Genomic DNA, 26,878 nt, shown 5'->3' with positions numbered 1-26,878 from the left:
CTTTGTATTTATAAATTAACTTAGGTAATTTATACAACTTTGTCTTTTATTTCTCTATTCAAAATCTATTAGTTCATTTCTATAAGCAGTTAAGATATTAGCATATTTCCTGTTACTCTGTCCTGCTCTTTCTTTCCTTCATATTTCAGTTAATACTTTTTAGTATTTTTCTCTGTACTGTTAAACTCTAATACTTTTATTATTTGCAGCTTTAATGGACATTCTTTGAGTTTCAAGTATTAAAGAAGTGGAAATCCACAAACTTACAACTACAAAACCCAGGAGGAAAAGGGGAGAAAATAGGTCAAGGTAGTGCGTAATTTCTACTTTTAGAGAATATAGTGTTTACATTTTGTTCTCGTCTTTATTTTACAGTTAAAACCTTTCAATGCTCACTGCTTATCCTTCTGTGGTAATTTACAGTATTTCCATATGAATGGCAGTAGTTCATCTTCTAGGAATTTTTTTCAAAACGATAATCTTTGAGTTCAAAACTGTCTGTAGTCTTTATACCTGAAGACACTTTGAATTTAAAATACAAAATACTTTGTTTTTTATATGGTCATGTAGATGTTACTCCACTGTCAACTGGCCCTAAATGTTACTGTGGATAAATCAGAGACAAGGGCAAATATTTTTCCCCACTTCCCTCTAATCAGTGACTTAATCATTCTTTCTTCATGTTTAAAGTCTGGAAGTTCATGAAGCTATGTCTCAGTATTGACAGTTCTTGGTTAATTTTCCCTGGCCCATGGTGTGCCTTTTCCATATGTGCCTTCTATTTTATAAAAGATATTAAATTTTATCCTTAAATATTTGTTCTTTTTTTCTTTAGTGTCTATCTCAATTTATCTATCAATACTTATAGACATAACACAAAATTTTTCTATAATTATTCTATTCTTTCTTTGGCTTCTTTTGTTCATTCTTCTCATTTTAACCTTTTATATTCCTTAAAAGTACTTTCCATAATGTCTAGTCTCTTCTCTGTTCTTTTCAACTTCATCTTTGAAGTAAGTATTTCTTAAATTTGTTTTGGCCAGCTCATAATTCACCTTCTGTCATTTTATAACATGTTTCCCAGAGTTCTTGCTTTCTGGATCAGTTCTGCTCCTAGAGTTGATTGCTTTATTCATTTTCTCTCTTCTCTCTCTGTCTCTGTGTCTTTCTATCCATCACTCCGTGTCTCTCTCTTTCCTTTTCTTTCTTTATGGAGAAACACATTTAAACATATTTTCAGTAATATTAGGATTCAGTTGTAATCCCCAAACTCTGAAATAGGCAAAAGCAGCTGAGACCTGATAGTAGCCACATGAGAGTAAGTGAAGAGAAGCAGTTTTGGAGAAATGTAGTGGTAAAGGACACCACAGTGTGGATTTCAGAAAATGATGGCAAAAAATATGCCCTGAAGGTACATAACACAACCTATGTTGTTACAGGCCTTGTTTATAATCACAGGTATGGGAACAGAGGTGAGCTGTGTTATCAGCAGAATCCAGTAGACTCCGTTAGGTTTAGAGAAGTAAAGAAGGTAGGGGTTACACAAAGAATACATAAACAAGTCATTTTTACAGGAAATATTTTGTGTCTGTGGCAGCAGAGAAGACTGCTCCTTGGAAAGCAAATTGGAAACAATACTCTGGACCCTCTCCAACCACACACACACACACACACACACACACACACACACACACACATACATGCCAGGTAAAACCATTACATTCGGTCATGAGTAATAAAAAAAAGGACCAGCACGACACTGATAACAAGGATACTCTAAGCGAATGAAAAGAATAGCAAAACATAATGATAGGCAGCAACTGATCACTAGAAAAATGTTACTACAATGCAAGGGAGAGGTTGGAAAATGGAACATTTTCATGTTTGTTATCCATTTGCATTTCTTCTTTGATAAATTACATGTTCAAGTCTTTTATAAAAATGGGTTGTCTTTTCCATATTGAATTGTTGACACTCTTTGTATATTAAGGAAATCAGCATCTTCCTTGTTGTAGCTACTAACTATTAATTCTTAGGTTTTGAAGTGCTTTTTTAAGTTAATTTATAGATCTTTCTAATTATTTAAAATTTTTATAAAAAAAATTACACATCTATTATTTTATGGCTTTTAAAGAGTTGCTTTTAAAACAAAATACTAAAGTCACAGTTATCATCCAATGTTTTCCAAAGATGTTTTAAATTTCAGAAATCACATCAATCCTATGTTCAAAACCCACCAATGGCTTCTTGTACAGTTAAAATAAAACCTAAACTTTAAATTCCTTAATAAGACCTCTAAGTCCCATACATAATTTGCCCCTGCAAGAATCTTTTTAGGGGAGATATATATATATATATATATATATATATATATATATATATATATATATATATATATATATTATATATATATATATCTTTATATATATATATAAAGTTTTTTTAAGTAAGAAAATTAAAAAGAAATAAAGATATAGTATGAAAGTGTGTAAGAAAAACTGAAATAAGATGGTAGAAACACATTCAAATGCATCAAAAATTATAATAACTATTATATGTTTATTTATCATTTCTTTTTGTTAGTGGGTCTATGAACTTCCTGCTTGTGCTCTCTACTCTTTTTTCTTTTTGTACATGGAAATACCTTTAATTATTCTTCTGATAATAAATGGTTACAATAAAGTGTCAAACTCTGGAGGTAAAGCAAAAATCTTCCAAAGTTAACTACAATTTGGTATATACTGTACAGGACATTAGACCAGATGGTTGCCTAATTTTTTCTGAATACTTAACCTTCCCTGAATATAATAACCTTACTTGTCCTTTTGTCAAAATATTTACCTTTTACACAACCTTGACACATGTAACCAGCAGTATGGCAAAGGTTTTAAGAGATGTAAAGAAGTCAATTCAGAGCATTGTTAACCAAAGTTTCTGGTTATAGAATAGTAGAAAACTATTGGAGTTCAGGATTAATTTAGATATGTGTCAGTGGCAGTTTAAGTCAAGCAAGATTGGGCAGATCAGAGCCCATTGGTCAGCGTTAGGACATTAGCTCAAAACAGAGTGACTGTTACATGGCTCAGATGTGGACACTGAGATTGTCTAGATATTTCCTGACTGAAAGGAAAGTGGGTCTGGCCTATTATACCTGCAGGTGGGAGGACAATCAGGTGTTAGCAGTACCCATGGGAGGGGGACTGGAAGAAGCTGAGGGGAAAACTTGAATAGATCAAAAGGGATTAAAGACATAAATAGCATTCAAAGAAATCTCACAACCAGCTACTTTTACATATGAGTTTCAACATACATTAAAGAAACAGTAAATTCGTATTATATAATGTTATTCTAGAAAACAGAAAAAGAGTAAAAGCTGCTCATCTCATTTTATAAGGCCAGTGTAATCTTAATTGCAAAACCAGACAAGGAAAATGAAGAAAAAAGTATAGCACATTCCACTTAAGAATGTAGATTCTAAAATCCTAAATAAAATATTTGCTAACCAAATACAGTAATGTATTAAAATAATGCACCATGGTCAAGTAGGGTGTAAACTAGCAATGCAGGCATGGTTTAACATTAGAAATTCTATCCATATAATTCACAACATTAATATGCCAGGATAAATATCACATGATTATTTTAACAGATGCATAAAAAAACATTTTATGGGTTTGAAAGTTATTTATGGTAAGAATGCATAACAAGCTAGAAATAAGAACCTTTCTTAATTTGGTAAAGGTTTTATATTAAAAACCTTCAGCAAGCATTATGCTTAAGTGAGAAATTAGATATACTCTCTTTAAGACTGGGCATAAGATGAGAATGGTACTGTCAGTACTACCATTTAACATAGTTCCAGAGGAACTGACCAAAGGTATTGGAAAGAAGAAAGAAGTAAAGGTATGTAAGGATGAGGAAATTAGAAATAAAACCGTCATTATGTATAGTTGATAATATGATCACCTCCCTATAAAAATGAATGAGAGTACAACAGTGTTATTAAGAATGAGAATTCAGTAATGTTAGAACCAAGGTCAAGTTTCAAAAAATCAGTAGCATTTCTGTACACCAGCAGTAGACTTCAAGAAAATATTTTTAATTGAATATTTAAAACATGAATATCTACTTAAAGGACATCATGCATAAAATTAAAAAGTTGAAAAACTGGAAGATTGTTTTTAATATCTAAAACTGATAGGAAATGAAGATCTAAAATATATAATAAACTCTTAAAGAACATTAACCAACAGATAGGAACCCAAATGAAAAATAAAGAATATGAGCAAGGAATTTCAGAAGAGGGAAGCCAAAAGGCCAACAAGAATATGAAAGAGATACTCAAACTCGTTAGTGATAAGAATTCAAATTAAAACAGTGAGCTACAGAATTACACACATTAAATTGAGAGTATTAGAAAGCTAGATAATGTCAAGGGTTGGCAGGAAGGAGGGGGTTACCACTGGTGAAAGTGTGGTCCAAGTATTTATTTGGCAGAGCATCTGGCAGGACTCAGACAAATTAAGTATAAACCCAGCAATTCTGTTCTTGGGTATGTATCCCAAAGAAATCCTTGCAAAGTTCTATGCTAGGAGAAATATGAGGATGTTCGTCAGGGCATTGTTTGTTGCAAGAGAAAATTGGAAGCAATATGGATGGAAATCACTGGAAATGTGGATAGTTAAGACATGATAGCTACAAACCTTGGAATACTATGCAGCAGTTAGAAGCAATGTAAACACAACAACATATATAAATGATAAAAATGTAAGGATAAGTAAAAAGAAAAAGTAATAAAGAGAATGAGATACACAGCACAATACCATTTATGCATATTAAAATTTAATGTGCATAAGTGGGGGAGAAGGCATAAGATATAGTTAAGACAAGCTCAACCATGAGATAACTGCTGAAGCTGAGAGGAGGCCACATTAAAGTTCATGATATTATACTCTTTTCTTTTTTATTTATTTAAAATTTTCCACTTAAAATATTTTAAAAATACATATATGTAAACCAATACTCATGTTCTGAAAATACATATAAACAAAAGAGAACAGTGCAACAGATATTAGACTATCACATTAGAATGATTTCCTGAGTCCAGGTCAGCAGCATGAGAGTGGAAATGAGAATAAAAGAATATATATATAAATAAATAAAGTAAGTGCTTTTCATGGACCAGTGATGATAGTGTGTCATGTGAACTAAGGAATGCGATTAACTCTATTTTCTATGCAAAAGGTACAGTAAAAAGGAAACCTTGGGCTTCCCCGGTGGCGCAGTGGTTGAGAGTCCGCCTGCCAGTGCAGGGGACACGGGTTCGTGCCCTGGTCCGGGAAGATCCCACATGCCGCGGAGCGGCTGGGCCCATGAGCCATGGCCACGGAGCCTGCGCGTCCGGAGCCTGTGCTCCGCAACGGGAGAGGCCACAACAGTGAGAGGCCCGCGTACCGCAAAAAAAAAAAAAAAGAAACCTTTTTTTTAAAATCAGAAGGATCTATGTTAGACTGTGGAGATAAAGGAACTATAAAAATAATTGTCTAATTATTATAATTCAGAAAACAATTTAATAGCTCTTCTAAGCAACCAACTCACCATATAAAACTATAGAAACAAATTTTAAAAAGTAATATTTATATTTTCAAGAGAAGTCATTTCTGACAATAATATTCATCACAGAAAACTAGCAAAAATCACTAAGCTGCTAACCAGAAATTAAGGGGAAAAAAGAGACTCTAAGTACCTACACTCAAAAAGAAGAAAAATAGAGAGCAAAGGAAAAGAAAATTCCCACACCAGAGGCTGTATACTGTTTTATTTGATTCACACAGTAGCAGAAGTGGAGTTTGTCACAGGAAAAATTTTATGCTGATATTGAAAAATTAGGACTTTTCAAAGTATTTCTGGTTTCTTCTGAAAAAAAAATAACAAAATTTGATTTTACTGGTCTAATATTCCCACTTAGAAAGGATTCTAGAGCTAAACAGAAGTGCCCCATTAACAGGTCACATATTCTTCAAGGTTCCAGTGTACCTACCTGACGCACAAAATTATTTAAAGTACCTTTTTTGCATTTTGTATTCTTTGTATCTCACTCAAAATTTTACCAAGTGTCTTCAGAAATTTACTTAGTAGCATAAGCACGTAAACGGTCATGGGAGACATGAACAGAATATAAGTGAAATGATATGGTAAGTCAAAACAAATCTTTGGGGGCTCAAGAAATAGTGAAAAAGAGGTTTGGTATTCAGAGGTAATACTTTGAGTATCTGAAACTATGACAGTGTTTTTTGGAGTGGTTAAAAAACACGTTTTTAATATGGTTAAGGACATAAATACATTTAAAAAATACAGTGGATACTAGTTTCTGTAAAATTATTTTTTCAAGTTAAACTCTACTGAGTTATGCACACAGTTTTGATGGAGGCTTACTTAATCTCTTCTCCAGTCTTCTTAATTGGTTTGCACTCTTCCATAATACATCAATTTTATCAACTTCCCATTATAAATGAAATCTGATACTTCCTGTCAAGATGGTATTAGGGCATAAAAATTTGTTTCCGAATATGAATGAATGTGGTTGTGAGGTTTCTTAGACAGAGCCAGTGACAAAAAGTAAGCAAGTTTAGCAAATTAAATTATAATTTGGCAGCCCTAACCATTTAAATTAGCTTATTTATGAGGCTATATTTATTACTTACCTTGAGTGTCTATCTTTTAAAGATCTTGTCTGTAAACCATATACCCTTCAATATCTACTTCCCATATGCAGAAACTGTTATCTTCAATAAGCATCTAAAAGAGAAACATAAGAAAATATCATGACTTTGAGGTTATAAATATTTTTCCACTTATTTTAAATATTAAAGGAGATCTTGAAATTATTCTTTATGATTTCTTTAATAATTGTGGGCAAAGGGAGGTATGTATCATAGGACATATTTTATGTAATTAAACAGTAATAATAATTCTTCCCTTTAGAAGATCAGAAAGTTTTGTGAAACATATATTTTGATCCCTGGCATAGAGTTTAATAGTTTTTATAAGTACTAATTTTATCTTGCTAACCTAGTTTCTATCAACATTTTAAAGAAATATAATTTTAAACACATTGATTCTGATGTCCTACATGAATGTAGCCCTACCTTAGAAAATACTTTCCTTGTTCAGAATGAATAATTACCAAAAATATATTCTCAATTACATTTGAGTTGCCTATAAAAGTCAAAATCATAGAAATCAATTAGTTAAATATTCTGTCCTCATAAAAAGGTATTATTTACCCCTTATCACTTCAACTGCCCAATCAGCGCTTTACATCAACCTAGTAAAGCTTAGCAGGGGTCATTTAAAAGAAATTGCCTCTAACAGAGAACTGGGATTATTCAGAGAAAATGCTCTTTGTTGAAATAATTTGATTCTGATTTCCTTTGATTTTAAAAATAAGCCTGAGACAAGCAGTTAGGGAAACAGGATTTGGATGCTACAGTGCCATACCTTTAGCATGTGGTTTTCAGTACTATGGATTCCAAAACCAATCAATAATTTTTTGATTAGGAACATCATTGTTCCTTTCGGTCATTAGTGCAGATCCCTGTTTCAGTTGCAGCTACACATTAAAAACACCTGGGGCACTTCTAAATGTATGGAGACTCAGTCTCTTCCCTAAATATTCTGATTTAATTGGTATCACATGGGGGCAGAAACTAGCTATTTTTCAAAAGCATTAAGGAAGGATATCTGTTCTGCAGGTTAAGAAACAATCTCACTGCAACTATTTGACTTAGTTTCTACAGATAACTATAAGACATTAACTTAAAAAAATACTTACTACAGATGTCTATGAAAAATAGTAAGATACTTGTTAATCTCACTACTCAATATTTAAAATGACTTCAAAGCTTCCATGACACACATAAACCTACCTCAACAATGTATATGTTAGATTACATGGATCCAAGCATGGCATAAATGGTGGTTGTAGTGAATCCCAAACTATAATGCACTTAAGGACCAAAGGTACTACTTTAAAATAAAATGTAGATTCCCAGGTGCCATGCCCAGAGATTCTGATTCAGAAGAACTAGGCTAATAGGAGTCTCTATTTTTAGAGATATCTCCGGTGATCATAATACAAAAGGTCTACAGTTCCTGTAAAACAGTGCTCTAAGGGAGTTCCCTGACAGTCCAGTGGTAGGACTCTGTGCTCTCACTGCCGAGGGCACAGATTTGATCCCTGGTTGGGGAACTAAGATCCCGCAAGCTGTGTAGCGCGCCCAAAAACAAAACAAAAAAAAACAGTGCTCCAAGTAGTTATAAATAGTGACTATTACTAGAACTTCATTATAAGCATTTATAAAAAAACTTATTGAGTTTATTCTGTGGTTACGTTTCTAATCTTTAAAGATAATCCTAAAACCCACTGGTAAAGAGTAACTTTAAACAAGAGTAAATAGGATTTCAGCAATAAATCAATGTAGTTAAGCTAAAATAATGTTTATGGATCATAAATTTTGTAAGCTTTGCTATCCTCCTAAATAAACTGTGTAGGTAATTGGTAAAATACTTGTGGCCCAAAAAAGAGAAAATCAGGTTTTATTCTATAATGAAAATTTAATCTAAAACCTCATATATAACTAGAAACATGTCCTCAATGTCTCAAAATTAAAATTTTTTGTCCTTAACTTAGTGGGGGGAAAAAGCTACTCTAATATCATTTGCTCTGTTTAAATACAAAGCCAAGAAAACATCTTGATTCATTTTCCTCAAAAACATAAACACACACACAAACATAACTTACTAAAAATAACATGAAATAGGCTGTTAACATTTCAATTTTGAAAATTCTTATAAACAGGTCCAGAAGTACTTCACAATAAAATAATATATTCAACATCACTTACTCTTTAGATTTTTTCTGAAAAAGAAAAGTCTAATAAACAGAGGTAAGTACCGGAGTCTCTGTTATACACGATAAAGATGGTAATCAACAAGTACTAAACACTGAAAGAAAACTATACATATTTTCTCTTCTCTGCCTAAGATGGAAGAGCTCCTAATAAAGTATTCTTCCTACATGCATGTGCCGCTAAAGACTTTAGGTTTTTCTACTAACTTAACATCAATCTTAAGTTCGTGACCAAAGTCGATTTTTTCTCCCAGGCTTAGTGCTGCTTAACAGCTGGGCAACAGTCATGGATTCCCAAATGTCTTCACAAAAAGGGAGGAATTCCACCTCTCAAACCAGTAGCAGAGGCTGTATGTCTGCCTCTGTGATTCACAGCTATGAAATGAAGTCCCAGTGTCTTTTAATAGAAGACTCTTGACCTTCTATTATCTGACCCCAGCTGCCTTTTGCTGTTTATCTCTCATCTCTTGGTCAACCAAAAATTAGCTCAGATACGGCTTGCTCCTTAACAGAAATTTCCATCAACCTGACACTAAAGCTATCTTTCTCTTCTGACTTCCTTCACTCATTATTGCAAATTACTTAGCTAATTAATCAGGTACTCACTTGTGGTCCCTTATTTCTACCTTTTGTTATTATTTAAGATTTAGCATGTTTTTCTAGTCATTAAGTACAGTGTTTTACAGTGATTAAGTGAGGCACCCAGCTTTTCTCTTTAGTATATTTTATGACTATGAATGCTTTAAAAATTGTAATCTCCCTATGCTGCATGAACTTTCCCATCTGTTCTGAAGACTATGGCACCTAACTCTCTTAATGTCTAATAAGCCAGGTAATTTTGGATGAGAGTAATAGCATAATAATTACTGGTATTAATAGCAACTAAATTAACAAGAATGAACAATTTTCAGTAAATTAGAATCTATTTAAATATACTTAACACAGAAGTCATAGGAAACATGGTTCAGTGTTTCCTTAGGAAAACCACCTGTTTTAAGAAGAACCAATAACTCTAAATCACACAATACTCTACATCACCAAAGAATTCACAACCTATATATATTACTCTTCAATGATTAAAAATACAGACTTCTAGATAATGGACATTAGGTATCTCCAACATTTGTCATATAAGTTGCTAAAACTTCCTCCTTGCTTTTAAATACAGTAGTAAGAACTAACATTTATTGATTTCTAAATTCTAAGTAGCATTAATTAATTTAATCCTCACAACAATACTAAGAAATGCTTTTATCATCTACATTTTACAGATAAGTAAGTTGAGGAAGAGAGAGAGTAACTTGCCCAGTGTTTCACAGATAATAACTGGCAGAGCTGGGTTTTCAACTCACGCAGTCTACAATTAACTATAGCATTTCATGAAGTCCTCATCCATTAGCTCTGGTAGCCTTATCTAATACATCCTCATATCATTTCTGCCTTACGCCTTCCACCCTTTTGCAGTTTATCAGGTTTCCCACAGAAAGGAAAATGTCATGGTGGTCTACTTCCAACACTTCTTCCTCACAATAAGATGATTTCTAAGTTCTCATTTAGCGCTACATGCTTCCTATTATTTCTGTACCATTTACATAATAAAGCCTCTGTGATATAAAGGGTGTATCCTAAAAACCTCAGTCTTGCTTCTGAATGTAATGTACTATAAGCCTAATCACATTAAAATCCATGAAGTACGGTTCAATACTGGGATATAAAACTTACGGTTTTAACTCAATTTTTTCTACAACAAAATTTACCTTCTTAAAATATCACTGCACTCCCAAGTTTAAAACATGGCAGTTTTTTTTTTTTTTTTTTTGCGGTACGCGGGCCTCTCACTGCTGTGGCCTCTCCCGTTGTGGAGCACAGGCTCCGGACGCGCAGGCTCTGCGGCCATGGCTCACGGGCCCAGCCACTCACGGCATGTGGGATCTTCCCGGACCGGGGCACGAACCCGTGTCCCCTGCATCGGCAGGCGGACTCTCAACCAATGCGCCACCAGGGAAGCCCTGGAATAACTTTTATATACTTTTTTTGTAGCTATTCTATTTTTTTGTGGTAAACAGCCTAAGAGGCCCTTATTGAGTATGCCCAAGTCACTTTCAAAAACAAACAACCATAGGTTATTCTAAATCCTGTCCACCAAATTAAGCCTTGTCTTTAGCCCTCTTGCAACTTGTCCATATGATCTGGCTTCAGTAGGAAACTGTAAGGTCCAAAGCAACTGAAGTTCTCTCTATGAAAGTTGATAATAACCAGGGTATTCAAGGTATTCACAGTAAATGATATATTTTCATTAAATAAAGAAAAAATGGCCATGCCTTTTTTTTTTTTTCCCCCTACTAGCATTCTCTAAAAACATCCATCTGGTCTAGGCAGGGTATCTCTTCAGCTAAAATAAATAATCAATTTGGTTGTGACAGACCTCCTTAATTACATCTGTTATTTGGAGAATACTAGTGAGTGATTTTTTGGCTACACTAATATGCAAACACCTTGAGAACTGACCTTTCTGGAGAGAAAGAACTAAGTACAACATTTTTCCAAATACAGTACCAAGAACATACATATTAATATTCTGGCAATACTAAATTCAACTTTAATCTTATTATCCTATTGGGCTTGTTGATAGACAAATAATGAGCTAATAGAGTTGGACCCAGTAAATGGGTTGGCAGCTCATTTATTACTATAATTCTATATAGTCTCTCTCAACCTCAAAAATAAGGTTCTCATTCCTCAACTACTATGGAATGAGAACTCAAGGTTGACAAAAATGGATTGGGAGAACGAAATCAAGTGAATATGAAGGTCTGTGTTAATAGGTTTACATTCAATAAAACAAAAAATTTTTAAAGGAATAATTTCGTTTATCCTTCCATGTGTTAGAAATTTTCAAGGACTTCCTCAGAGGCAGTGCTATAGAAACACAGTATAAAGCTATTTATAGGATAAATAGCTAGGATGATGTTGATGCTATCTTCTTATCTTCTCAGGTTCTGCCTCTTGCCTCCTGAGTCCTGTCCCAGTAGTCTCTCAACACATTTCTAGCAGTTTATCCCCCCTTTAGCTTTTTTTGTGTGTGTGTGTGTGGCTTCCTTAAAAAGTCACTACCACTGACATCGCCTCAGTTTTCTTTTCTAAAACATCATATTCCTCTTTCTCTGATTATCATCACCAGCAGGAGTTGCCTACATTTCCAGAACACCAGAAATGAAGTATTTTTCAATGCTGGAAAATTCTATAGAGAGGAAAAAGAAGGGAAGAAAAGTAAGAGTGACAACAACTACTGATTTCACTGTTCAGGATTATGCTAAAAGGGTAGATGAGATTACTGGACAAGAGACAGGGATATCAAAGAAGGAATTTCAACATCAGAGGGTATGCTTAAATTCCTTCTGAAACATGGTAATCTTGAAGGCCCCTTCCAACCCCAGGATTCTTTGAATTTATGATTAGGAATCACAACAAATTTTATGAGCAAACAAGAGAAGAATGTTTTGAAAAAAGCATTCACAAGTCAAAGTTGTACTGCCTCCTTTTGGAGGAAGACAACAGAAATTCATGAACATTTAACAGAGTATCGCTAATTTTTTAAATTCTAAAGCAATATGGCAAAATACAGGCATTAGTTGTACCAGTCAGCAATTTACTACCTAACATATTTAACTAACCCCAAGGTTAAAACAAACAAAATATTATAAATTGATCATGAGCCAACATGAAGAATAAAGCCAAAACCTGGGGAATGATGCTGAACTTCATGCCACCAAATGAAAGAACTGGAATTTCGCCTAACAAAAAAGATGTTCTGCTGCTGCTGAAACAGATGAGGTCCATGACCTCGTGTGCGTGTGCACATGCACGAGAGAGAGAGACCATTGTTTTTGAGCACAAAAATTAGGAGGCCTTAAAGAAGTTTCACATATTTTCGAGTATATTAATGGTGCTACAACAACATTTTGGGGCATTTGACGTAAAAGACACTGACATCTCAAAGAACACTATTACGAAGAAAGATTTCATGAAGTTATCATAAATCCAGTCCACTGCCTAAAAAGAAATCCAGATCCAGATCCAGAATATGAACCATAATGTTTTATTTACATGGTGGTAACAAAGAAAACAGGTCTAAAATAATAGGTCCACTGTATTTAACTGAACAAATTACTACAGTGTTATAGGAGCTTTAGCAGAAAATATTGAATCAAAACTCAGAAAACGTCTTTTTGGAAGATGTTCTCTATATAAAGACAAAATCATGTAAGTTAAAAAATTAATAAGATATGCTAGACTCATTAATTAGTACTTGTTAATTAAGACTAATTTGAGAGAAAACTAATTAGAGGGAAGATATATTTACATTAACTTATAGAAAAATTTTAAATAAATACAATTTAAAGTATGTGCATGCAGACTAAAAATTGCTCTCTTGTAGATATTTTTTAAATAAGCAGCTTCACAATACAGCTATAGATTATTAAAACTGGCATAAAAAGTGCTCCTAGGCAAACAGCAAATTTATGCTATAAGACTTTTTAAACGTCCTTTAATATGTAAATACCCTCCTTCCAATATTTATACCATTGATAATGTAAAGAAAGCATAATCTTTTTATATAACATATACTTTATATATAACACATAGTTTATATAACACATGTAAAGCCAAAGTGACTTTTCAAATTATAAACAAAACAGCCCTCCAAAATGATGAATCATCACTCCTCATTAATGGAAATAAATACTCAAGGTAATATCCTAATAAAAGAGACTTTAGCCAATATAACTGAAAAAAGCAACAAGTGGTTGTATCTTGGGAGAATATTAAAAAGTTATAAAAGAAAGAAATGGAGGGAAAAAAACCAAAATGAAAATTACCTACATAACCAAGTCAAATTCTACCACAATTTCCAATAGAAACAAAAAGATAGCAGGGAGAGGTGATAGAGCTCTGTGCAAGGAGGTGAAGTCCCCATATGTCAACCCATTGAAACAATAAAATGACAAGCAGAGAAAATGCAAATAAATGAACAGAAGAACAGGAATATCGTCCTTAGTGATGTCTGAAAAACACATTAATGTGACTGAAGTATCAAAGCCACCAGTGCTTGGAGGAACCACTAGGCTCTGACCTTCTGCAGATTTTTGGTGCTGGCACTCATAACAGCAAAAGAAGCCATATTATGTAAGAAATTCTGTGAGCTGCAGTAATGACTGATTTTATGACATCTGGAAACAGCTATCTTTTACCAAAAGAACAATATTTCAAAAACAATATTTCAAATCCTACCAAGAACAGCTCAATATTATGCCAACTTGTCAAATAATGAAGAGTTTTGTTAGAGAAAATAACACACTGCTAAAGGAATAAATTCCTTATAAACAGAAAAAGATGTCTGGATTACACAAATTACCTCTAGGATTAAACAAAGATGGGGTCATTATTGACTCGGTGAAAGATAATTGAGAAATCAAAAAATGAAATCCAAATATGAGCACAAATGCAACCAAAAAGAGCTTCTGAGTCACTCCTGTTTATTACAGATTTTTCAGGTTTAGAGGGTTGTCCTGTCAAGATTTTGTGGGATGTACGAAAAATTAATGGAATATCATTCTAGATCTTTCAAAGGTGACAAGTCAAACGCTATACATATAAAATGTGAAGTCTTTCCAGAAATTTGTTCCATCTTCTCTGTGTTTATAATGAGCTGAATGACTATGCAGAAAAATACTTGAATGTTTAAACTGCAACATTATAGGCCATTTTTTTCGGAGTGATTTGTCTTAATACCACCTCTCACACATAGCTTTAAATGCTATTTAAAATTAGTCGAATATTAAATGTTCCCAACATTGCCAGCATTTATAATGCTGTGATCTTCTGATGATTCCTTAGCACTGAGAATACAACTGTAGGTACCACGGTAGATACAGAAATAATAAAATGCACCCTATATAAATATATAGTAAGTAGATCTTTAACTAGGTACAGTAAACTGCAAATTAATATGTGGAAGGAAAATTTAATATGGTGGGTTCATGTTCAGTAAAAATTAAATATAAAACATTTAAAATATTTGCTGATTGGCTGGTTGCAACAGAGAGCAAATGAAGCAAAAAATAAAATGAAATATTCAGTTCTTTCATGTAAAAATAATAGAAAGAAATGATCTCAAAGCAGTTAAAAAATATGAAATATTGTGATACAAACCAAGAAACAATGTATTCATTCACTGAAATCTGCATTTCAAATAATTTTTCTATCACACAAAAAGGTGAAAGAATAAATACTCTCAGTCTTTTTCTGTTGCTCCCAGATTATGAAATTAAGAGATTAGGTTTTTAGCAAATTTGAACATACACTATATAGATTATTAGGTAAAAATCATCATTGTTTTATTCTTCTTGGATGTGGATAAAGAAGATGTAACAAGAAGAGAGCAAATTCACATTTGGAAAAGCAAACCGACAAAGTCTTTACAGTAACTTAATACAGTTTTTGGTCAAAGAACCATAAATTGCAAGTTTCTTCCAAACTATTGCAAGTTCATAATTTAAAAGAATTGTTGACTGTAAATAAAGGCAATGTATGTTAACTGGAGATCGATCAATCATCAATCAATATAACTGAAAAGGACCATACAATAAAAGTTTAGCAGAAATCTCAAGGAAGGAATTCTGAGTTATGCCTGATTCTATAAATGTGTCTTAAAAAACATTAAAAATTAATACAGTATTCAAATCTTTTCATATCTATCCAAATATTAGATGTATCAAAATTATGTATTTTGATATATCTAATGTTTGGTCAGAATGAACAGTGTGGCTGTACCAGTTGTTAAATACTAATTAGTAAAAGACTTCCATACTTGTTGGAAAATAGCCACTGCTCCAACCTCTCCATATGTCCCCTTCTCTCTCCTGTGGGGGGAGGGACCTCTCCCCCCACCAAGAGTTCTCCACGTTCTAATCCCTAAGGAGCTAACACTTGGCAGAGCATAAGGCCTACAAGACCCTGGCATCCACTATGGTTGGTGCTTGGGCCATACCAGCCCTTACATAATTCGAACCTCTCTTCTATTAATAAGACAGGGCACAAGCTTTAAGCTTGGAGTCAGAGAGACTATATTACAGCAGCTCTGCTATTTAAGCAAATCACTGGATCTTTCTGGAATTTCAACTTCTTTTGAAATAAAGTTATTACTAGCTACCTAGTAGGGCTGATTGTGGATTATGTGAAATGACATAAAGGGCTTATTATTAGCACACGGTAGGCATACCATTTACTTTCTCCTCACCTTACTAGGGACATAGTAAATATTACATGGAAAAATAAGCAAAAACTGCAGTCTTTTATCACAAATGGGTCATGTTTTAAATATTCATTTTTGAAATGAGTAGAATTAGAATGAATTTTCCCCATAGTAATCATTATATAAAAGTAGTTATGTATCTCAACAATTTTATAAATTCCAATTTTATCCATAATGCACTGTTCTCATACATGAAAAATTTATTGGGCATTCATATATGATAAGCACTATTCTAAGAATTTTACATTTAAGTTATTTAATCCTCAAAAACTCTTACGGAGTAGTATGTTCTTATCATGCCTACTTAACAAATGAGGAAATCAAGGCAAGGTGAAGTAACATGTGCTTGGTCACATTAGCTAGTTAAGTGGCAGAGCCAGGAATTGACCAAGGGCCTATGTTCCTCCTAATCACTATACTGTATTGTCTTTGGAGTTATATAAATCATAAAACCTATAAATACTTACAAAAATCAAAACATTGAGAAGAAATACACAGTAGTTTCTCAATTTGTGATATAAACAAAGCAGGTCAAACTGAGCAAAAGAAGAAAAAAGTGCTACACTGAATTTATCCTGCATGCTGGTGGCTGGAGGAAAAGCAGGCTAAGACAAATTAGGTTTATGGAGATATAAAGTTTGTCTATTGTCAAAGGCTTTAAATGCTGTTATCATTGGTTCTTCATCACAGTTAAACTTCCTGAGTTATCTTTCCTTTTCTTATTTACATATCTATCATAGGTTTTACAAAATGACACTTAAAGGGTGGAAAATCCAGCAGGAAATCTATAGTCCCTAAAACGGGCTTGATTTCTCCCTCCTCTTTCAGGGTAAGTGTCCTTTAAAGATAGTCTGCAAACAGTTTGCAACTGGCTTTGGTCTGGGCTCCCAAAACTGGATTATCAACAGTGACCAGGCTCTTGCCTGGCACCTTTCCCTCAGATCAAGAGAATGGGCATATTTGATCTAAGGGGGTTAAACTCAACCACTGCCTGACTCCCATCTTCAAACTAGACCTAGGCCTTCCTTTTACCCTTGAGACTCCTCTGAATGCTCTGTGACCATTTCTGGCTTTGAAAGGTTACTTTTCAAATTCACTTCTTGGTGTGCTAAATGATTTATCTCTAACACTCTTAGTATTTTTAGATTGCTCTTAATATTTTCCTCTGAGCAATTAATTACATTTTACTTCTAGAATCAAGGTGGCCGTTAAGTATTTTATTCATTTATTTGGTATATTAAATGCGCTGAATGCTAGTTTCTAGTCTCTCAGGATCTTATTACTTTATTATTTTGTTTTCAATTCTTAGCATTTTTAGGTATCCCTAAACATTTATATTTGAGCATTTTAAGAGTATTAAGGCTTGTTTTAATTTAGACTGTACGTTTCAATAAATGTTTTGTTAGAACTATATTCAATTTTTTGGTTAAAATGCATTTTTTCTTACTTCCAGACTTTACTATTTATATTGATTCTAGTATTTTAAAGTTATGTTTAGAATTTTAATAAAAGGGTGACCATACAAGATCCTTTTACTTACATAACTTTGCTAATTTTTACCAGTATTTGATAGCTAGTAATTTTAACAGTTTTGTATCATACAAAATACTATCATACTAAATATTTTCAGTCCCAAACAATTAATAGATAACCTTTACAACTGCCCATTTACTCTAAACAATTTATCGTAACAGTATAAAATAAATTATACCAGCAAAATGGGAAGAATTCTCATCTTTGGGTTTATTAGTTATCTTAGTGGGGTTTCCAAGGAAGCAGACCCTGAGACTAGGACTGAGTGGACATAATTTATTTGTGAGGTTCAGCGAAACTGGCAGGGGAGGGGGCAAGGTGATAAGAGAAGGGCAGGCAGCTAATACAGGGTACATTATTAAGCTAGCTATCACAGAAGCCAATAGAAACAATCTAATCGGGGAACCTGGAAAATGGTATAAGATACATGTCTCAGAACTGCCTAAGCCAAGGACAAGGAAGCTGAAACCTTCATTGCTCAAATGAAACTCATTGCTCAAAGTCTTCCCCCAGTAGCTTCCAGCAGCTCAAAGGCAATCCTATGGCTTAGATGCAGGTGCTGGCCTTTGGAAGGCTGATGTGTACAAAACAGTGAAGGGCTACAAGAGCATATGGACAGAGTACCACATTACCTATTAAAGCTGTTATGTAGCCCCCAATCACCACAGTGATCATTCCAATAAAGTAAATTTAGCCCAAAATGTTGGTGAAATTTTGGCAAACCAGTTCTGACTGGAAGCTGAAATTAGATATTGGTGACAATATCTAAGTATTGGGCTGTCCAAAAAGTTCATTCAGGTTTTTCAATAAGATGTTACAAAGACCCTAACAAACTTTTTGGCCAGCCCAATATTACTACTAATAAGGTAGTTTGTAACTTCTCAATTCAAAATGCTAACCTAATAGGAGCCTGGTACAAAAACACTAGGAAACATATAAGTTCAAGGAATAATACCAGCCTATGATTTAACTCTTTCGAGAAATAATCCTTACAGATTCCTATAATGTCTCAAACTATAGCAAGGACCAACACCCATCAGAACAAAGAATGTGAAGCTTCAAACCAAATAATCAGTCTGGCTGGTCCCTAATAAATGGCTACATTCCTACTGCAACTTGAAGGCCCATACTATTAAAAAAAAATCAAAGTATGGATAAAGTCATTTGGAGGATCCACAAACACTTTTCCCGAGAAGACAATACTGCCCTGACCTAAGTAGAATTTCTCTTACTCAGATTTGAATTATTCCTCAGCTTTAAAGTCTTTCTTTGCTCCTCTTACTATTCATCCGAGGTGCATCTTAGAGCCTCCTCCTTTTGGAGTATTCGATAGCATTTATGTTCCTTGGGGTCAGTTGATAGTTGCTGACTTGGAGAGCTCAGGTCCAGGTCCTGGTGTTACCATAATGCCAGAGCTCCTGTGGTCAATGTGATGCCAAATCTGATGGATTACTATTTCTGGATCTTCACTCTGCTCAATGCCTCACTTTGGATTAGTGCTTACAGCCAACTGGATAGCTAAACCAAACTGGATGGCTGTCTTGAGCTCTGTGGGCCATATAGGGGCATCTTTGGTCACATACTACCCACTGATGTAGGTTTATTAAAGAGTGGTGGGGCTTCCCTGGTGGCGCAGCGGTTGAGAGTCCGCCTGCCGATGCAGGGGACGTGGGTTCGTGCCCCGGTCTGGGAGGATCCCACGTGCCGCGGAGCGGCTGGGCCCGTGAGCCATGGCCGCTGGGCCTGCGCGTCCGGAGACTGCGCTCCGCAACGGGAGAGGCCACAATAGTGGGAGGCCCACGTACCGCAAAAAAAAAAAAAAAAGAGTGGTGATCTTTCAAAAGCTAAACATACCAGTGAGAAAAATAACTGTATATCAACTATATATCTGTACCAAGCAAGATCAATACTGTAGCTATGAAACTGATTTGTAGTTGTGATTTTTTGCAGAGAACAGACAAAAAAGGTGGAAAGCAAGTGCTGTGTGAAAGTAAAGAAATGACATTTCCCCTTAAACTGTGCCATGTTACTTATCATGCTATTTGGGACAATTATGCATGCATTTACTTCCTCTGAATTATATTTTTACGACATAGTTGCCAAGCATTGGTCTATCTCTACTGCAGAAAGTAGCACCCCAGACTTTGTCAGGGCACCTCTGTTGTCACTCTGTGGGTTCTGTGGTTGTCAGACTTACTTTTAAAGTGTGAATGCACGGGGTGGGTATTTTTGAGGGGGTGGGGTTGGGTGAGAGGTAGTAGGAAATGAAAAGGGTAAGAGATTCACCTTGGAAAAATATTTTCCTTCTCAAAATGAAGAAGTCTGGTAAAGAAATATAGCACATAAAGCACTAAAAACTTGGGAAAAAAGAATAAAATTGTACTTTCGTATATTTTTAAAAGACCAGTTTGCAATATAAAATTATATACTATTAATAATTCTTGAGTAAAACAATCATTTTATGTACAATACACCTAATTTCTTATCATCTCAATTTTAATAAAAAGAATAACAGAAATTTATAGCTGGGTAGCAACATGGACGGGCCTAGAGATTATCATACTAAATGAAGTCAGAAAGAAACAGACAAATGCCATATGATATCACTTATATGTAGAATCTAAAATATGACACAAATGAACTTATCTATCAAACAGAAACAGACTCACAGACATAGAGAACAGAATTGTGGCTGCCAAGGGGGAGGGAGGGTGGAAGAGGGATGGATTAGGAGTTTGAGATTACCAGATGCAAACTATATATATAGAATGGATAAACAACAAGGTCCTACTGTATAGCACAGGGAACTATATTCAATATCCTGTGATAAACCACAATGAAAAAGAGTATGTAAAAGAATACATATGTATGTATAACTGAGTCACCTTGCCGTACACCAGAAACTAACACAACATTGTAAGTCAACTATACCTGAATAAAATACATTTTAAAAAGAACAAATTTACAGCTAGAAGAAACCTTAGTAATCTCCCAGACATTGCTTCATTTTCAAGAAAAGAAAACAGAGCTAAAAGGTTGACTTGCTGAAGGTCATAACAGCGATAAAAGGGCTAGGATCCAGGTCTCCTCATTTCCTCTCAAATGTCCATTTTACAAAAAACTTTAAAATACTATTAACATAGTTTTTATGCAATTTGCAGAGCTTTTCATTTGTGCTCCACAACATAATACCTTCTTCATATATGTACTTGTAGGAAGTATTATAAGCACTGCACCACCTCCGAACTTGAGCATATTTCAAATCTGTATATGTCTTTTAATTATATTCTTACTAACAGTGTGAAAGGATGTTTGTGTACAGCTATATATTAAGAACTACACCTTGACTGTTAACAATTCCATTAACATGAAATACATCTGAATTACTGTAATTCTTTTAAAATTTACAGCAAGTCACCAGTCTCAAAAGATAAAGAGCTATTTTCTGAAAGTCATACCTTCTAAAATTAAGCAAAGTGTGGAAAAGGGAGATGTGGACATGTAAATTAAAAAAAAATTATCCCAGCACTTTAACTCAAAGTTTTTCTCCCCTGCCCACGTTTTTTAATTGTTTTTCGCTCTGCTCCAAAACTACACATAAATAAGAAAAGTGCTTCTAACAGCTCTTCATTGATCCATAAAAGGTCTTTAATCAACAATATAGTACTACTTCATTAACAAGTCATCTGGGTACAGAGTTTTTTGGCTTGGACATGAAACCGGTTGAAAGAAGTTCCTGACTGAAGAAAATGCTGGCTCAGAATGAAGGCCAACATGAAGATAACTAGTCTAGATGCACCTGAGGGAAAGGCCCATTTACAATAAGAAATATAGTGAGTATAAATTATATTCTCACAAGTGCATAGTTGTTTAATTATATTAAGAGTAAAATAGCTTTGGGGGGAAACCAAAACAAATCAATCCTATTTACAGCACAACTTCTCTAAGAAGATGTGTTTTAGGTTCCTGCTTTGGAGGCTTGGAGAACGTCTTCCTCTTGTTGTCTACTGGCATAGAGACAACATGGGAGGATCAAAGAATAAGGCTTCTTCTCTAAAGGGAGCTCTCTAGGCACAGCACAAACGTGGCATTCATTAGATCTTTACAAACCAGATGCTCAGAATCCAGAATGCCTAGGCTCATTCCTTGTGAATGGGACAACCTATAACAATTCAGTCACAGGAATTACAGGTTTTAAATGAACAGAAATCAAAATATTTTTTCCCAACTTGTGAAAATCTGATCTGGATTCAACTAATATTTAACTAACCTTCTAGTTTATGCTATATACTTTCCTAACATAATGTGATTTCATCATCATTAAAACCTTAGGGTATAGGTGTTCTCATCTTCACTTAGCAGATGAGAAAACCAAGAGACTAAGAGAAGACAAAGCTCTGGCCCTGGATTGAAAAACTGTGGTGGTAGAACCCAAGTCCAAGTCTAGTGCTGACTCCATCTTTCCACATTGTTTTGTTAGTTGTTAGTATCAAAATTCAGATTTATTACATTTTAAAATTATTTGTCTGTTTTATTACAAAGTGATCGAGATAGCTTATAAAGTACCAGTACCATATATTAAAATGGAAATAAGTGAGAAAATTGAGATAAAGAAAAATTATGAGTGGGAAAAGTTGAGATTAAGAAAGAGTTGTAGGAAATGAATGTTTTTATATATCATTATGATGACAGTACAGGAACATATTAATATATAAGACCTACTTTAGCAATATAGTGCTTTTTAAAAAATATCATTCAAATATGATCAAACTCATTTCAATAAATTACATTAGTATAATACCCAGTTTTGATCTTATTATATATTATGAAAACTGGAAGGTATATTACATATTATATATGGAAAATAGAAGGAAGATATCAAAGCCTAACTTCTCCTAAGTGTTATTAGCACTTTCCAGAAAAACACCTATGCAGTCCATTTCAAACCCATCTTTTCAATTAAATATTTATTAATTAGTATTCAAACTACAATTTCCTCCTGGGAAGAAACAGAGTGTATCCATTTAACACAGCACAAAAATAGCATACAGTATAACAAGGTTTACAAGCCTGGCTTTTATCCTATAAATGTTTTTGGATATTGTGACATAACCAATTCCTCATTAGAGTAAAGAAAGCTGACACACTCCTCAACTGGGCTAAAGGGTAAAGAGTCGAGTTTATATGTCAGTATTTAAATTCATGTGCCTCTGAAATGACTGATATAAGTGGAAAAAGTGCAAAGGGAAAGAAGTTTAACTCCACCCCATCTCAGTCCCATTCTCATGATATACTCCTGCTCAGCACAAACTTCGGTTTTCTGAGTAGGTGCAGTCCTTTGTGGTTTACTGAGAATCTGACATTCCAGGTCCTCTACTTCCAAGTCTGCCACTATAATATCTTGTGAGGGGACAAAATTACACACGATATACATTTTAAATTCTCCTCTCTGCTCACCTACTTACCTATCCTCTTTCCTTTCTTCCCTCACCTATCCTCTTTCCTTTCTTCCCTCTCTTTCTTGCTTCAAAGATAGAAATTAGATATGGTATGACTTACTTCTCCAAACAGACTATGGGAATAAATAGGCATCACTATGTTTGACACTAAAATTTAAATATTATGACTAAAATAGATCTTGGAAGAAATAACAAATGCTCACCTACCAAAAGCATTTCCTGGATTGTTAATAAGACCTGGCTCTTGAAGCTTTAAATAATTTATTAATTCCAATGTAGATATCTCAACATATACATAATTTTAGACTTGCATGTTGTTAGTATTATATATACATTATAGTTCTTCTATTAAACTAACATTAAAGAACATAACTGGGTCTTCTCTCTTAATTCAATACAGTAAAATTTGGAAACCCTACTGTGTGAGACCGGTTTCAGGTGCTCTTGAGTGTTTTAAGGAGTACAAAGAGTTGGAGGTATCAATGTGCACAAACCACCATAAAAGCAGAGATACAAATAAAATACCATGGAAACTAAGAGGTGGGAGGGAGTAATAAGTCCTTTGTAACTCTTTAAGAATTAAGATATAAAGTAAGTCAAATTCTGGTGGACTGAGATTCAAAATCTAATACTAAGGAACTCAGATGCAAGTCTATCCCTAATTATAACTTTCAACACGAATCTCATAAACTCCTCTGCTTATCCATCTCAAAGATATCTCCCACAATAGATCCAATGTCTTGGAAAGATCCCACTCAACAGCTTCTTGTTATATTTCACATGACCTCTGAAAATGCCATCAACTCTAGGAAGCTCTCTCACCTGGTCTCAAATGCTGTGATTGTTCTCTATAACATGCAATGACTACCCTACCCACATTACTTACTATTTATGATATCAGTGTACACTTACATAACTACCTTAAACTTTGGTACCTTTACTGTCAGGTACTGTGCTGAACTGTTTTACTTGTATTTATCCTGTTGATCCTCAACAACAACCCTGCATGCTACTTAACAAAACCAACTTTATTTCATGCATCAAGAAACTAAGGTTTACAAAAATTAAGTCACATGCGGAAAACTAACAAAATTAAAAAAATTATAGTCAGGAAGTCTAGTTCCAGAGGCCACACTACCAATCAATAAGCAATACTACCTTGCTTAACATTGTTGTAAATGTTATATTAAAAAACTCTTGCCTATGAGAGCCTGAGATACCATGACAATTCCAATTGCTTTGTGTATACATGAGATAATTGCACACCCAAATCATCTGTGGAACATCTTAACATAGATATCCATAACCCACCCTAGAAGATACTGATTCATTTTGTCCACAGTTGGATTGGGCCTCTGTATGCCTAGAAAACCCCACAGGTATTTCTGATGTGTAGCCAGGGTTGACAGCTAATGTACATTACACATTTTTACAACACAGACAAATTTTAAATAGCATGAGCGCCAATTTGGATTTCTCAGTGGCTGCCACGAACACTGTATTAAGAAGGATACTAGGGCCAGTCAAGCTCAGATTGCCTGGATTCAAATCTTGGCTTTGGCATTAATTACCTGTGTTACCTTGTGTTCAGCTTCCTTATATGAAAACATGAATAATACTGGTGTTTACTAGGGTTGCTGAGATGAATAAAATCTTTACTAAGTAAGGAATTTAGAACGGTGCCTGGCACGTGGAAAATTTCAATAAATATTAGCAACTGCCATGGGAGTGGCATCCTAAGTACTAAGTATTTGCCAATTCAGACCTGAGAAATGACACCCTTGGGTGTTGAAACAATGAGTTTAATGCTATACCTATGAGAAAAGACATTTAATATGTACACTTCTAACTGAGAAACATACTTAGAACACAATTTATTTGCAAATTGAGGACTATTTGTATTTGAGGCTTTGTGGTAGTGATGTCCAGCGTGGCACAGAAAAATGAAACCTATGTTATGTAGTAGAAAAAGCACAGATTTAGAAGTAGGGTACTAGTGTTTGAGCTTCAATTGACTACTCAATTTAGTAATTTACTCAATTTAGTACTCAACTGTACTCAATTTACACTTGCTCTGTATAAACCAGAGCAGAACATTCAACTTTTTGTTCTCCTCTCTGTAAAGTGGGTATATAAAGTTTTAACTCTGCAATGTTTCTGTGATTACATGAGATGATGAATGTGAATGTATTTAGTATATAGTTGGACACATGGTAAATATTCAATAAATTTGATGTTCCCCCCATGTGAGCCCCCCAATCCTATTTAACCTATTTAAAGCTAAAAGATAATAAAAACTGCCAAGTCTAACCTCCCAATTTAGTATGTTAATAACATTTTCTCTATTCTGGCTCTTTGTACCATGATGGTTAAGGTTCTGGATATAATGAACAGACCACTGACAAAATTGGAGCCCCCAGGACTGATGATCTTAACAGAGTCAACTGCAAGAGACTCGAATGGAAAGCCTGCCATTTAAACCCAAGGACAAGGGCTTCATGTACTTAAAGGAGCTCAAGGAATACTCACAATTTTCTTCCCATCTTTTTCTATGTACACTTGTTTTACAAAACTGTCCAAAGGTATAATTTTGTATTCAATGTTCTTCATATGACATATTCTCGAGCATTTCCCCATTTCGTTAAAAATTCTTTACAAATATTATCTGCGATGGCTGAATAGTTGACTAGCATAAAGATGTATCATATATAATTGCTCCCTTTCTGTTAGGCTTTGATTCTGTTTATAAATTTTTTTTCTTAATAAATTTATTTATCTATTTGTTTTTATTTTTGGCTGTGTTGGGTCTTCATTGCCATGCGCGGGCTTTCTCTAGTTGCAGTGAGCGGGGGCTACTCTTCGTTGCGGTGCACGGGCTTCTCATTGTCACGGCTTCTCTTGTTGCAGAACACGGGCTCTAGGCGCGTGGGCTTCAGTAGCTGTGGCTCCCAGGCTCTAGAGCACAGGCTCAGTAGTTGTGGTGCATGGGCTTAGTTGCTCCGCGGCATGTGGGATTTTCCCGGACCAGGGCTCAAACCCGTGTCCCCTGCATTGGCAGGAGGATTCTTAACCACTGCATCACCAGGGAAGCCCTGATTTTGTTTATAAATTTTTGCTATTATAAATAATGCTGAATGGAATATCCTTATTCATTAACATTTCTATATTATTTCCTTAGGATGAATATTCTAAAACATAATTTATTGAGGTAAAATTCACATAACATAAAATTAACTGTTTTAAAGTGAACAATTCAGTGGCATTTTGTACATTCACAATGTTGTGCAACCACCACCATTACTTCTGAAACATTTCCATCAGGATGAATATTTTGAGGTATTAATAAGAATGAACATTAAAAAAAATTCAATATATACTGTTAAACTGCCTTCAAAAAGTAGGCCAATTTATATTTTCATCAGCAGTATCTGAGAGAACCCATTTCATAGTACACTTATTTCCAAGTATATTAAAAAGTAAAAAACCTTGACACCGAGAAAGGTTTTACAAAATATCTTTCTTCATTTTCAGTGATTAACAGTAAGGCTTTGATTTTTAAAATATTTACTTGCCATCTACGTTCCTTCTTTTCAGAACTGTCTAATAGTAATGAGACAATTCTGAGATTCTATGAGGCATCTGCAGTAGTTTTTACAATGG

General features: G+C 34.4%; 1 long non-coding RNA gene across 1 annotated transcript in view; it reads right to left on the bottom strand.

Moving 5' to 3' along the window:
* Positions 1-606: 606 nt before the first annotated feature.
* LOC307056988 overlaps positions 607-26,878 on the bottom strand; it is a 73,532-nt gene continuing 47,260 nt past the window's right edge. Inside the window, exons 3-4 of the long non-coding RNA XR_013811038.1 lie at positions 6,705-6,798; positions 607-1,206 (exon numbers count right to left, since the gene is read on the bottom strand). This is a non-coding gene — a long non-coding RNA (uncharacterized lncRNA). The remainder of the gene's footprint in view (positions 1,207-6,704; positions 6,799-26,878) is intronic.

Source organism: Hyperoodon ampullatus (assembly GCF_949752795.1).
Source record: "Hyperoodon ampullatus genome assembly, chromosome: 8".
In the NCBI taxonomy this organism is placed as follows: Eukaryota; Metazoa; Chordata; class Mammalia; order Artiodactyla; family Ziphiidae; genus Hyperoodon; species Hyperoodon ampullatus.
The sequence above is the reverse complement of the archived record's forward strand: the minus strand, read 5'-3'. Positions and strand labels throughout refer to the sequence as shown.